Source organism: Mytilus galloprovincialis, chromosome 10, assembly GCF_965363235.1.
Source record: "Mytilus galloprovincialis chromosome 10, xbMytGall1.hap1.1, whole genome shotgun sequence".
Taxonomy (NCBI): Eukaryota; Metazoa; Mollusca; class Bivalvia; order Mytilida; family Mytilidae; genus Mytilus; species Mytilus galloprovincialis.
The window spans coordinates 60,778,710-60,791,616 of NC_134847.1; positions in this window are offsets into that span (position 1 = coordinate 60,778,710).

A 12,907-nucleotide genomic window follows, 5' to 3' on the forward strand; every position below is an offset into this window, starting at 1 on the left:
TTGTTCGAAGATATTCATTTTTATCATCCAACTGTAGTCAAGTACTTTTAGTAAAAAAAAAGCTATTCGAACACACCTGTTTTTGTGATTCAATGGATAAGTATTTCACTTGACCCATATATTTCATCTTTTCGTGATTTTTTTCATGTTATAAAGTCAACCTGTCGCTTTGATATATAAAAAGCGAGATGATATATCAAATCTCTTCCTTTGTACGTTTTAAAAACAAAATATACACCTCAAACACGCCCTAACATAAAAGGCTGCACTCTATTTTCTCTTTCCGATACAATTGTTACCCTTTTTTTAGGATTTTTTTCTTGAGTCACATAATGGAAGGGCAGACACGAAAATTACTGAACTAATAATTTGATATGTTCTCCGTGCGTGGTAATTTAAAAAAAAGTTTCGACTGTTCTATTTCAACTGGGTTTCCGCCTGTAATTGAATTATCTAGCTATGTCGGGGTTTCTTCTGAATCAAACTGTAAACCAAATGTATCGTATAAATTTCGTTGATCCAAACTAAAATCTAATAAATTAACTGGATGATTAATTATCTTTACCATCAAACACGAATTCAACAGATAAAAAATAAGATTTAAAACTACATACGTTAAGTAGTTTAATACGCTTGACATGCGTTTCGTCCACACAAGACTAACCAGTTACGCTCGGATGAAAAAAGTTCGAAAAAGTAAAAAGTATTCATTTGCAGTCCTGTCATGTATTTAAATAATTTATTTTTTTTAAATACGGAAATCACATGACCTTTCATTCATCTGTCTGCTGAAATCTGTATACACGAAGCTTGATGCGGATTTTGAAATATCTACGTTGCCAGATGTTCTAATAACTTTTGAATAGCAAATGTCAGACATGAATGCTGAAATTGTTGACCTTTTCGAAATAATGCACAAAGAAGCTGAAAGTTTTGGCGAAATGCTGTTTTATGCTGTAAAAAGCATCAGCAATGACCATACACTGACATAAATACTACCAGTATCAAGCATAACTTAAAACAGGTGATGTGCAAGTACAACATAACCAAGAACCTGCACAAATATAGGAATCAGAAAATACATCAAGAAGATTTAAAAATCTAGACTTAGATACTTTGCTTTAAAAAGAGCAAAATCATGACAGTGCCTCAACAAAAAAGAACACAAAGTGTGGAGTTGGAGTCTTTAATGGTAAGAATCTATATAAAATCTTTTTGAAACACAGTGATGGAATTTGATGTTGTTTTTTCAACAAACCTCCCCAGACAATATAAATCAAAACTTGACCATTTCCCAGAAAGAAGTGGATTCATCTAAATCTTAACTTGAAATACAACAAGATAAAATAAAACATAAAACACGAAATAACGAAACATCGATTAATATAAACCTTAAACATTTCAATGCTTATAATGACTAAATAAAACAGAGAGAGAAAAATACTTGAAAAAGACGACTTCCTAATGTTTGGTCTTTCCACGTCATTTCCTAACTACATCACAGTGCTTATGGTATTACATCACAGTAAAAACTGTTTCTTTTTGATGTCATTGTTTATGCCTATTGACGATATGCATAGGTAAAACAATCAAAACTTGAGATTTGTGTACACAAAGTCTTATTTAACTTAATTAATGAAATAACCAAACAAACAGATATATGTTAGAAAAATTTAAATGAAAGGAGATGGGCATATATTCTATACATGCAGCTTAATTAAACAGCAACCAAACAACAAAAGTTACCTTAAACATGATCTTCTTAAGTGTATATTAAATATCGCAGATAAAAATAAACATAAGCAGATGAACTTTTTTGTAATAAAACTATATTTGCGCATTATTACTTTTCACCTTGGTGTTTTGAAAGACCGGCAAGTGCTGTGGACTTTCAGATCGTGTATGTAGACGGTCTAAACAGCAGTTTGAGGCAATTTTATGCTGAGACTCAACCTAAAAAAATAACCAAAAGGGCTCTAAAAATGCCAAAAGAGCATACACAGAAATACCACAAACATTGTAAAAAATGCACGTGCTGCTATAAACAGACATCTCAAAGACATTGGCCGTAGCATTGACATTGTCTATGACACAGAATTTAAATCAGCAAATTATATGTTGAGCGCAAAGCTCAAATTTAATTTGCACAATGGATTATCAAAACTAACACATCACCATCCTACTATATCAACTCCTGAGTTAATGAACATTACCACCTACCTTATAAGAAAAGAGGACTCTGTTGCACTCCGTTTCATAGTATGGTACCTTTTAGGCATTTATTTCGTAAGCCGTGGGGTAGAATTCCATCATCAGTTGAGTATAAATTCTTTCAATTTGAAAGTGATGAAAGGGGATCTGAATTCCTGTCAATTTCGCACGAGAAACATAAAAAAAACCCCACCAAGGTTGACTTGATGATGCAACAGAAGAAGCACAATATAAGAGAATGTATGACGTACACAATTCTCCGTCCTGTCCTCTAACTACGATATAGCATTTTCTATTCAAGTGTGATCCAGCTGTCAAATTACTATTCAACCAATGCTGCCGAGAAGCCTTTAGCTGTCCATCAATGTACAGCACATGGTATAATTTAACGCCCGTGAAAGTTAAAAACTTTTCGGCTTTCGTGCCCGAGATATGTAAAAATGGTGTTAAACGTAATATATTGATGCTGAATTAACAGATAGGAGCATCATGGTGATGTCGGACCATAAATGTGAGGAAAGTCTTCGATCATATTGCAGAAGACCAAGTACAGTTCAGAAGCATACAATTAGTTCGGTGTTCAAAACCATGTCGCAGACACAGAAACTGTACAATCTTTTCTAACCGTAAGAACCCCACTCCGCCCTTTTGATATACAAAATCGGAATGTTCTAATAAACAGTCAGTCCACTCTTCAATAGATTTGCATCAAATTCTGTATTTCACAACTGTAGTTTCAATTTCAGCTAACATGTTACACTTTTGAACTGTGTAGTTGTGTATCGTGTGTAAACGTTGATGGCGCGGATTAAAGATCTGGATTATTTGACTCTTGACTGTAAACATTCAGTTTTTCACATTGAACGTTGTTTGTTGTTCTATTATTGTTTCTTTTATGTGTTTAAAGACAAAATTATTTAGAAGAATGTATTGTTAATTCTTACGTTTGAGTCTTTTACGAAAACGAGTGATGACCTACATTAGCTTCCATCTGTATCGATTTCACTCTGATAAATTCATGCGCATTGTCCATATATGGAACGCTAGTTCTCTACAAACGTAAGAAAACAATTTTTTTTTCACAAAAAATAACTAATTATCTTTAAAGTAAGAATTATAAGGATTAAACACATATTTTCCAGAGGATTCAAAGTTATTGTGAAACTTCCTATTTTAGATACGACATCAGTCAGATGTGGATCCTCAAATATTCCAAAAATCTTTTTAAGTACATACAATCTAAGATTCTTTATCCTGCGTTAGTATTAAACTATTTGAATTTTCGACACTTTACACAAATATACACGTAAGCAAGGGAAACAATATGTTAATTTTTTTTTAATCTTGCAATTCTATTTCGGTTCTTATACATCATTAGCTTTCACATATTTGAATCTAGGTGTTTATGATGAAGGTAAATGCAGAACAGGTCTTCAGATGCATGAACTTTGAAAATGTAGTTTCACTTTTTTTATATAAACATATAATACTTTATATTCAAGTAAACATAACAATTAAGCTTTCATTAATGAATGGTGCCTACTATACCTGTGTTAATATTCATTTATAGATTATTACATAGCAGTGTCTCTAGCTTAAATAGAATATAGCGAATGGAAAATACGGATCTCTTGGAAAATGTATTACTTTTTTTTCAAAGTTGGGAAATACTACAACGACATTTTTTTGATGATACAAAAATGTTAATACTTTATTTGCATGTTTGAAATATAATAAAAGATATAATATTACATAAAAAATCAATCTCTTAGAAAATATATAACATTTTTGTAAAGGTTGGAAATACAACAATGTACATGTTTTTGTTGATACAATAATTTTAATACTTATTTGCATGCTTGAAATATAATGAAAGATATAATATCACATCAAAAATCGATTTATATGTACAATATGTTCCTACATACTGCAATTGTCATTATTTCGTTATGTTTTAATACCAGCTGCAAAATACAATGCATTGAACTTAATAAACGATGTATATTCGATGACTACTTTTTTATTTTGTCTTCTACTTATCATATTATAATCTCTGGTAAAGATGACAAAACTGATCTCTGTAAGACGGTTACAAATTATACTTAAAATTTTAAAAAGATACACGAACAACTACAACACTTCAACAGCGGTACCCATATCTTGACTTTTTTTAATTTTTTTTATTTATTATGTCTGTTTTGTTCACACATTGTTGTAAATTTAACAGAATTTGATGCGTCTGTCATATAAGTAACAGGTTTAGCGCTATAAAACCAGGTTGAATCCAAACTTTTCTACATTTGATAATGCCTGTACCAAGTCAGGAATATGACAGTTGTTGTCCATTCGTTTGAAGTGTTTTGTCATTAATTTTGCCATTTGATTAGGGACTTTACGATTGAATTTTCCTCGGAGTTCAGTATTTTTTGTGATTTGACTTTTTATTGAATACAGTAAAGATAAATATGTTTATTTATATTCCGTCATTCACCTCATTATAAGATAATCAAACCTCAAAACAGACTATTTCACAAGAGATACTATACTGTTGTCATGTAATGAAAGATGACATTTGTTGAAATTGATTCAGCCAAAAAGTCTTCAATTGCAAATAAACACATTTAATCTTAAACCAGTAGTAGCCATGATTTTTGTTTATGTTTTTCGCATATAATTTATGATGGCATGGTACTAAACCACCAACGGAAGGAATGGTGGTTGATTTTGTTTGTTAATGACATAATCTGTCAATCCGATTAATAGAAGTCATGTGTTGGTATGTCGTTCTTTGTTTTGTGTGTTATATCATTGTTTTTCGCAAAAAGGAAAAACAGCATAGCAAAGTTCATTATATTAGGGGAAAGATTGTATTACTGGTTGGGTTGTTGATGGTAATACTTTAATTTTTTCTCACTCTCAACTCAAAATGGATTGACATAATGGTTATATTTCGTCTAACCTACTTTGTGTCTGTGTTGTTGGGTTTACGAGGTCATATAACGTGTTCGTTACATCCCAACTGTAAACAAAGATATAATAGAAAGTCATGTACTGAAATAAAAACACCTTTATGCAGCAACAATATCATTTTAGATAGTGTTTGTATATAATTCATAATATGTTATATAACAGATATCTTCATTGCCTGCATTGTATAATTCAAATAATTTTCTTATAATGCTGCTTAATAATATATAATTCAAAACAATGCTGCTGGAACTTTTGTTTTTGTTCTGGTTTATTACTTTTTACATAAGTTATAATGAAAAGGATTTCGAGGTCGCTGAATTTAAGACTTACAAGTAAGTGTATGTTTTTCCGAGTCATATTTGTTTTTTTACACAACACAATTATTGTTTTCTGGTTGATCACCAAGGACGTTTGTGCCTAGTATAATCTATTTAATGCATATTTCAATAGTAAACATTATAAAACAAAACTTCAGGATGTATATGTACAGGTTCGTTTCATAGGCGTCTGACATTAATCAAATGCAATAACATATAAACAATCTTGGTATAAACATGTGTAAGGCAGCTACGCTATCAAAATGCAATAATCCGCGATCAGCATAAATTTGTCAATGAAAAGATATGTGCAAGAAGAACTATTTAGAACATTCCATATGACAAAGGAAAATTTATAAAATAACGGGTTCTCTTTGAAGGCATAGTCGGAACGATATTGTATTCTATTGTAAAAATATGTGCAGCTCTATCTCTACGACGAAACCTGCTATATGATTAATGTATATCAAAGATAAAGAGTATCAACATCTTAAAGTATATACTACTTGCATTAGTGTATTTGATTATGGTTGAATGTAACTAAGCTTTTTTTGATAGATTCAAGTTAATTGATTAATTGAAGTAATACTTCATCTAGTGTATTAAAATTTCAAACAATATTATTGAGTAACAGAGTTGAGTAAATTAACATTATAAACATTTACCATTTACCTTACTACTACTTTTTGTTTCGGTATCGGTTTCGGTATCGGCTTATAGTGAACATGTCTATTAGGGGTTGGGTATTATAAAAATTTGATTTCGATAACATATTCCAATACTACTATGTTGGACTTCGACATTTTTTTGTGAGTGAAAATTTACATAACATGCTGGGTAATTGGTTTGCCTGATCATGAGTATTTATATCATGAAATATACCCAGTGTTAGCCTCATTTACTCCTCTTTCAGTCTAGCATCGGACTCGGAGAAGATATGATATTTTATCCCCTTGGATTCAAAAATTATGTAGTGTTATTTAAAAAGAAAATAAAACCCTCAGATGTCATTAAAATTTCTAGTCAGACATAATCCTAATATCTATGTTGAGTTAAGTATCAATATACATTTGTATAGTGTTGCGAGTTGTCTTATATATTGGCATTAGAACTGTCAAATGGTGTGCAACACTGATTCATTTTGATAATTTTTTTTTTGGATATGAGCCAAGGTTAACTAAAAAAAAATTGAAATTTAGAAAGATTATTATTTTATATCATATCTTTTTAGTGAAAAAAATAGAAAAAAAACATCGTTAAATGGCAATTTACTATCGTGTATATCAATTTCTGCATGATTATGTCGTCAAAGTGGCACCACGGGTGAATTTTCTGCACTAAAATATCCAAAATATATGAACCTGTTCATTTACCAATAAAACTAGACTAATTTTGAATGTATTGAATTAAAGATTTCGCGTATTTGATTTTTCGCGATTTCGCCTTTTCGATATACATGTTATTATAACATTACATTTTAAATATAATTGGAGACAAGACTACAAAGTATAAGTCATTCAAATGATTGTCATATAAATTTCATATCTGTGGTTTACTTTGTATATTTTCATAGATTAGACAATTCCTTTTATAATCTTTGTTTCAAATACTCTAACAAGTCATTATCTTTTTAAAAGTGTCAAATTTATAAGTTAAGAAACAAAGTAAACTATAGGCGGTTTTTGTTGTTGTAATTATATTTTGTTTATATACATCTATTGTTTACATGTGTATATTAGTAGATTAATTATGTTTTAGTCATGCAGTTGATATTGTATTTAGAGAGCCTTATTTAAAATTGGTTAAATCCAAATGAGTTACTCTCTTTAAATAAAGATATTATTATCATTATTATTATTATTATTATTATTATTATTATTATTATTGATGAACAAATTTAAAAACAGATGCATTTGTATAAAATGCCATTCAGTATACAATTTGCTTGAAATCATATTTTTATCATTTTAAAATATATTTGTTTATTGACCAGATTTATTTTTCTCTATTTGTTTTGTTAATCTGGTTCTGACACGGGGAGGATTGTTGTTATTGTCATCATCGCATAATTTTATTATCCCTGAATCAAATACAGAATTATACAAATCAAATTTTTCTTTTAGTGGTCCAAAAGTGTGGAATTCACTGTCCAGTGAAATTAAAAATATCAAAAAGTATATCTGCATTCAAAAACTCTTTCAAGTCATTATATTTTTTAAAGTGTTAAATTTATGAGTTAAGCCACAATGTATGCCAGAGGTGTTTTTGTTGTTGTTGTTATATTACTTTATTACTTTATATACGTCTATTGTTTACATGTGTGTAATAGTAGATTAATTATGTTTTATTCATATTGTTAACATTGTATGTAGAGAGCCTTATGTTCATTATATGAAGATTTAAGGCAGTCTTTATTTATTGATATAATTCAACAAAATGATATGTTTTTAATTTTTTCAGATGGTGAAAAATTTATATTTTTGTTCAAAAATGAAAATGTTTGTAGTTCTGTTGTCAAACCTGCCATAATATTTTATTGACACGAAATAGTATCTTATAATGTTAATTTTTTTTTATTATGTACATGTATCAGGTTTTATCCTTGAATGTACATGGTGCTATTGCACTTTAATGTTTTGTGTAAATAACAAAATAACTATGTTTTATTTCTGTTGTTTTATAATTGTATATAACAGTCTCTCATAGTTCTTTTAAGAATGGCACATGCATTCTAAATTTTTATATTGCGTACTTGATATTATATTGTGTTTATACTTGTATGTATGTGGTGAGACTTCAATAATAGTTATCAAAGGTACCAGGATTATAATTTAGTACGCCAGACGCGCGTTTCGTCTACATAAGACTCATCAGTGACGCTCATATCAAAATTTCAATAAACTATTGAAACTTTGAATCTTTATTCATATTGTTAACATTGTATGTAGGGAGCCTTATTGAAAATTGGTTTAATCCAAATGAGTTACTCTCTTTAAATAAAGATATTATTATTTTTATTATTGTCTACCGCATTTAACAGTATATCCCTTGTCCCTTGGTGTCTCCTGTAGATGAACAAATTTCCATCTTTGAAAATTTGATACATTAATCAATGCGTTTAGTAACATATGGGAAACACATTCTATATGTACATGAATTTTCCATAAATCCAGGTTATTTTTTGTTTAAATTAAAAGTACATGCGACAGGTTTAGGATATCTTTACTAAGATCAACCTACGACAGTTTTGAGGCGAGGTCTTGGATAGTCATAAGAGGATCATAAGAAATGTCATAAGCTATTCTAGTATCTTATAGCAGGTCTTAGGATAGCTTCGCGAAACCGTCCCAAGTTTTATTTGACAAAAGTCTTATCTCCATAATGTATTAAATTTTAAACTTTTTTCACACAAGCTAATTTAAATATTATTCTTTTTAGATTCACAACAAGAGCATTAAATGAATGATTATATATTTTAAGTAACCATGGCGATAATAATGATAACTATAACGTCCAGCAAATTGTATATTCAAAGCATTTTATAAACAACAACAACAACAACAAATAATTTATTAGAGTCTCGCCTCTTTAAAACATTTGATATTAAATACAATATGATATTAACAGATCCATTATTATTAAAATTATCTTATTTTTTTCTGTCGTATTCGTGTGTTATGGTAAAGATAATTAATCATCCAGTTCATTTATTAGATTTTAGTTTGGATCAACGAAATTTATACGATATATCTATTTTGCAGTTTGATTCAGAAGAAAGACCGACATAGCTAGATAATACCATTAATTATCTAATTACCTCCAAAATTTGATATTAATTAGTATTTTAATTTTCATTGTTATTAATAAATGTTATACTAGTCTTACAAATCTAATTGAATTCTATACTTATTCTATCTTATTTCGGAAAATCTTTTTAGAAATTCAAATGTGATGTCACTTTGTGCGGTGACGGCTTTGGCTAACTCGCCTGATGGTTTCGGTTGTTTTATGTAATATATCCGTTTTTATTCTGTAGTACGCCACTTCGGTTTTATCATGTGTTTCTATCATATAAACATTTTATAAAGTTTACTATTTAAAAAAATATGAATTACTCTAAATAATGAGGATGTTCTGATCCCAGGCAGATAACCCTAGCCGTATTGATCACAACTTTTTGGAACTTTTGGTCCTCAGTGCTCTTCAACTTTGTACTTGTTTTGGCTTTCGGAGTTTTTTCATCTGGGCGTCGCTGGTTGGTCTCGTGTCTCGAAACGCATGCTGGCGTATTAAATTTTAAACCTGGTACCTTTTGTTAACTATTATTCGTGTGTTTCTCTGTCCTATATGTTCTCCCATTTATTTGTATTGTAGTCCTGTAATGTATTGTGATAATTTTAATGTTATATTTAACATTGCCATAAAAGCGGTAGGTTTGGCATGCCACAAAACCAGGTTCAATCCACCATTTTTCTAAATATGTCCTGTACCAAGTCAAGGAGTGGCCATTGTTATTTTATAGTTCGGTTCTGTGTGTGTTACATTTTAATGTTGTGTTTCTGTTGTGTTGTAGTTATCCTCTCACATTTGATACGTTTCCCTCAGTTTTAGTTTGTAACCCGGATTTGTTTTTTTCTCGATCGATTTATGAACAGCGGTATACTACTGTTGCCTTTATATACCACTAGATGCCGGGAGTGTTCCGGAATAGTAAGCGGTTTCTGATCTATTACTATCGCCTTTCATATTCTATTGTTCGAAAACGCGAAAACGCAAACGCGAAGTCGAAACGGTTTCGCGTTTTTTACTTCGCCTTTTTTGCGTTTTCGACTTATCGACTTCGCGTTTTCGCCTTTTGGACTTCGCTTTTTTGCGTTTTTGCGTTTTCGACTTCGCGATTTCGCGTTTTCGCCCTATAGAATAAGAAAGGCGAAAACGTGAAACGGCCTCAACCGGCCACCATATGTAAATCTTATTTTTTTCTGTCGTATTCGTGTGTTATGGTAAAGATAATTAATAATCCAGTTCATTTATTAGATTTTAGTTTGGATCAACTAAATTTATACGATATATTTGGTTTACAGTTTGATTCAGAAGAAAGACCGACATAGCTAGATAATACCATTAATTATCTAATTACCTCCAAAATTTAATATTAGGTAGTATTTTAATTTTAATTTTCATTTTATTAATAAATGTTATACCAGTCTTACAAATCTAATTGAATTTTATCCTTATTCTATCTTATTCCGGGAAATCTTTTTAGAAATTCAAATGAAACGTCACTTTGTGCGGTGACGGCTTTGGCTAACTCGGCTGCTAGTTTCTGTTGTTTTATGCAATATATCCGTTTTTATTCTGTAGTACACCACTTCGGTTTTATCATGTGTATCTATCATATAAACATTTTATAAAGTTTACTGTTTAAACAAATATGAATTATTCTAAATAATGAGGATGTCCTTATCCCAAGCAGATAACCCTAGCCGTATTGGTCACAACTTTTTGGAACTTTTGGTCCTCGGTGCTCTTCAACTTTGTACTTGTTTTGGCTTTCGGAGTTTTTTCATCTGGGCGTCGCTGGTTGGTCTCGTGTTTCGAAACGCATGCTGGCGTATTAAATTTTAAACCTGGTACCTTTTGTTAACTATTATTCGTGTGTTTCTCTGTCCTATATGTTCTCCCATTTATTTGTATTTTAGTCCTGTCATGTAATGTGATAATTGTAATGTCATATTTAACATTGCCATAAAAGCGGGAGGTTTTGACATGCCACAAAGCCAGGTTCAATCCACCATTTTCTAAATATGTCCTGTACCAAGTCAGGATAAAGTTCTGTTCTGTGTGTGTTACATTTTAATGTTGTGTTTCTGTTGTGTCGTAGTTATCCTCTTACATTTAATGCGTTTCCCTCAGTTTTAGCTTGTAACCCGGATTTGTTTTTTTCTCGATCGATTTATGAACAGCGGTATACTACTGTTGCCTTTATATACCACTAAATGCCGGAAGTGTTACGGAATAGAAAGCGGTTTCTGATCTATTAATAATGACAACCATTCTTTTGCTCATACAAGTAAAATTAGATAATATAACAACCAATGAAACGAAAAGGGGCTGTGGTTACGTCATGTATAACATATCAATCGTAATATGTGCCACAGATGTTTTACAAGGTGAACCAAAATTTGACGTCTGTAAAAATTTCGAATGGATAAATACAAATTCCTCAATAGTGATCCATGCGTGTGTTCAGTAGTTTGCTTAAGAGCTGTAATTCTGCTGAAGATAATCACGAAAGGAAACACATACCCTGGAAAATCGTACCAAAATGATGTAGGCTTTGGTTGAATGTTACATGTAAATGGAAAAGTTCACATAAAGTAATTGAGATGTACTTTATTTCAAGAATCGACTTTCGTTATCATATTTTTATTCTTTGGTCGAGACAAGAAACGGATGTAACTTGTTCGTTGATGTATTCTTTACAACTGAATAGATAGATCGTCACCAGATTTTAGCATACTAGTATTAAGTGAAAGGATACCAATAATGTAGAATAATGTGAAAAGCTAGATGGTTTTCATTTAAAGCTCCAGAGTGTGTGAATTATGGAATACGTAGACATGTAGACAAGAAGAGGATCACAATGTGTTTCCATAGAGTGCCGGTTATCTGCTTAAAAACTTGATTCAAGATGATTGAAAAGAATAAACACATTTGATTGTTATACTCGGTGGAAAAATTGATAACAATTTCGTTGGAATCAAATAACTGCACATAATATGTTACAGTAATAGAATGACAAACTCACGATAGTTGAATGGCAAACATTTAAGGGACTAATACCTGCTGCGTTTGCTCTTGATTACCATTTTTGTATACTTATCATCATTATACATTTGACTACATTCATAACCGGATCAAATTGATATGGAGAAAAGTAAATGAGAATAAACTTTAAATTCCATAACATTCGTCTTTTTAGAATAAAATAGCAATATAGGTATAAGTTTATTAGGAGACTGTCCTCTATATGACAAAGAAATAGTAACAATAACGGGTCTCTATAAGACCTTCAATCTAATGCAATATTATCAAATGAATATGTCTACATGATGAAACAGATGAAAAAATGACTTTCACTTATTGCGAACCCTATGTTAGTTTTCTATAGATTCACCTGCAAGTTACCTGTCGATTTAAACTTTTGTAAGTTCTATTGACCCATCTAACAAATACAACAGGTATTGTTCTCTGTATAGTTCATTCACCAGGACCTTTAAATTTCTTCTAGGAGAAATATATCACTCATTGATTAATTTACCTGACCAAAAAATTATCTGTTTTTTTATTGAAATACTTCTATAAACTCACATAAACTGTATGCAATATTGTATTTATTCAATATA